This window comes from Juglans regia, chromosome 8 (genome assembly GCF_001411555.2).
Source record: "Juglans regia cultivar Chandler chromosome 8, Walnut 2.0, whole genome shotgun sequence".
NCBI classification, from domain to species: domain Eukaryota; kingdom Viridiplantae; phylum Streptophyta; class Magnoliopsida; order Fagales; family Juglandaceae; genus Juglans; species Juglans regia.
Genome location: NC_049908.1, coordinates 1,950,712 through 1,954,194, shown reverse-complemented (window position 1 = coordinate 1,954,194; position 3,483 = coordinate 1,950,712).

Genomic DNA, 3,483 nt, shown 5'->3' with positions numbered 1-3,483 from the left:
CTATTTTCAAGGAACTTGCCCAAGGGCGTGCTCCTTCAATCAATTACACAATCAATGACAACCACTATAAGATGGGGTATTACCTTGCGGATGATATTTATCCCAAGTTGCGAACTTTTGTCAAAACGATTCCATCACCACAAGGGAATCAGAAAAAAAAAAAAAAAAATCGTGAAAGCACAATAATTCACACGAAAAGATGTCGAGTGTGCATTCGAGATACTTCATCAACGATTTGCAATCTTTCGTGGATCTTCCCGAATGTTCAAAGTCAAAGAACTAACAAATATAATGAAGACATGTATTATTCTACATAATATGATCATTGAAGATGAGCGTGATGATAGTTAGGAATCTAACATTAAGTATGATCAACTCGATGATGAAGTCCCCGAACTATCACGCAATCATACAACTGAGCTTACGGACTTCATCCAACATTATCATAATATTTGAGACACCTCAGCACATTATCAGCTCCAAGCAGATCTAATTGAACATCAGTGACTATTATATTCCCAAAAGTAAACATGTCGTATAATTATTTGATATTTCTTTCATGTTATAGTGACTATATTTGAGTTAATCAAGTTTCAATTCGTATTTCTTTTATGTTAGTATAAAATATTTTTTTTAAATTAAATTTCCATTCGTATTTCGTTCATGTTATTAGTGAATATATTTGAGGTAATCTGTAATAGTTTTTGTAATTGTAAAAGGCAATTTCCTTGTTTCAAAATATCGATTTACACAATCTAAATTAAAAATTAAACTGTCTTAGTATCAATAAATAAAGAAATAAATTGTCTTAATATTGTCATCCATCAATGTCTGAAACAAAAAATAAATAAAGAAATAAATTTTTTTACATAAAAAATTCAATCCAAATGTCATGCATCATTGCGTCTCGACATGATGTCCCTCTGCAGTTGCTCGAAATATAATCATTGTAGTCCTAGCATGGCACTCACGTCCATCATCATAATGCGTTGATCTGCTTCAATCTTGGCGATATCTCGTTTGTTTTCAGGAAACATCTCATCTCATCTCATCTCATCTCACCTCATCATTACAACTTTCTCAAATCCCCACACAAAATAAAATAAACAATTCAATTTTTTCAAATCCCAAAACAACAATAATATTAAAAAATATATTCTAACAATATTTTATTCAACTTTTTAACTTTAATCTCAACTTATCTCGTCTCATCTCTGAAAACAAACGAGCTCTCCGCCTCCAATCTCAATATTTCATCCTCTTGACAAATTTTAACTCTTTTTCCTTCTCATTTTTCATATTCTCGGCCTCCAACCTCAGTCTTTCATCTTCGGGACGGATGAAATTTAGCTCTATTTCATTGTCGTACTTCATTTTTTCGGCCTTGAGACGAAAATACTCTTTCTCCTGAGCATGTGACTCTTTTAAAAGCCTATACTTCTGCTTGCTGAGCCCAACAATCTCCTGTGCTGACGAGGCTTGGGCCTTTCATTTTCCTTTTTCAGTTTTCCTTCCCATTGGTCGGTCCACTTCGACCACGTCATTATCTACCACATTATCCGCCTCTAGATAAAAAATTGAATCCACCGTAGCACCCGAACATCGAGTCGGGATCAGGGATGGGGACATCGTCTTCCTTCGCTTTGGATCTGGATTTGTGGAACGCCAAATCCATTTAGGTTGGTCTTTTAACAGGTGCCAACAATGCTCGAACTGGAATGAGCATTTCTCTAGCGATGCGTACATAACCTTTGTCTTGTCAAACTTGCATGTAAACACAAAAGTTTATGTTAAACCAATGTATAAAAAAATTAAATATTCATAAAACAAGTAAGAGTGTGGATATTCTACCTTGTCTTGCTCGATCATGCCACTTTGATTAAACCCTTCAACTTGCTATAGTTTCGCACAAAATTTGTTTGTGACCTTTTGAATAACCGACCATCGATGTATTAAAAACTTGATGGTCTGGTCATTTGTGGTTTCTTTAAATTGCTGAAAGTATTCAAAAAAAATTTTCCAAAGTTGAGAGTGTTTTTGGTCTGTTCACTGGACGACACCAAGGCTACAATTAAGCTATGCGGAGACAAGTAACTTGTTTTCCTCGGGGGTGAAGTTTGCACCCTTGACTGATTTCCTAATGCTGATAAGATCGTTATGAGATAGGGGTGGAGAGTCATCAACAATCTTAGGAGAGTTTCCACTTTGCCCACCGTAAGTGGGATCCAGTTGAGGATCTTCACTCAGAAGGTTGGTGAAGTACGTATGTGCAGGGTCTTGTGAATCCATCTCTAAAAATGCATTGAAATGTTAGACACTTAAGTATGAAGTTTGGGGTTTTTCCAAGAGCCGGCTTAAGAACCAAATGGTGACATCTACGAAATTTGGGCACCCTTTCATGGCTGCAACAATCAATTGCCACTACTTGTTGGTCGTCCGGGTTACCTAGCCATTGAGGAAATGATCATAAATTTCACGTATCCCCATCAGACTTTGTCATCATCACATCTGATGGGATTTAATTTACACTTAAAATTTTTTTTATCACAACATAACTTTCTCAAACAATGACACAGCAAAAAAGCAATCGAACAAAACTGACCAATTCACATATTCACACAAAACAACAACCAAACAACAATGCAAATCACAATAATGTTAAATAAGAGCATTCTCATCAAGTTCCTTCATATCGAATTTATAAATAAATGAGGCTCGGAATGGTGGAAATATTGACATCATGCATAAGCAAGGAGCCATTCACATCTAATGGCTGCAAAACCCCACCCGAACGTCCATTGACTTTTATGGAAAATACCAAAAACTACAATATAACAATCCGAGTGAGGATTACCCTGCCATATCAATAGGGTCCTATTAATACTTGTGAATTAACCGCATCACTAGAACACCATCATCACAGCCTAATAACAGCCTCCTCTTCCGAGAGATACGAAACACTATAAAGGACCCAATGAAACAACAAATTAATGAATGGATAACCACAAATAATGATAAATCACATTCCATAACCACAAACTCCACCAATATGGTCTCAAAACCAATAACTCCACAAATTTCATAACCACAAACTCCACCAAATTCTCTTCAAAACCAAAAATCCCACCTATTCCATAACCCCAAACTCCACCAAATTATCCTCAAAACCAAAAACCCCACACATTCCATAGCCACAAATTCCACCAAATTTTTCTCAAAACCAAAAACCCCTAAAACTATGTGATTTTTTTCTTAAAATTCTCAATATTTCAACGGCCAATACAACCAACGGTCAACACAGCAATGAGAGAAACATAGTAATTAAAAAAAAATAGAAAATAATTTTCCATAACTTTCTCGGCAGCCAAACAACTCTAGAGAGCCAAAATAATATAGAGAAATCAATAGTAATGCATGTCATAAAAGTGAGAATCGGTTTCCTCAATAAAGCCCAAAACCTCAATCTAAACGAGAGTGACTACC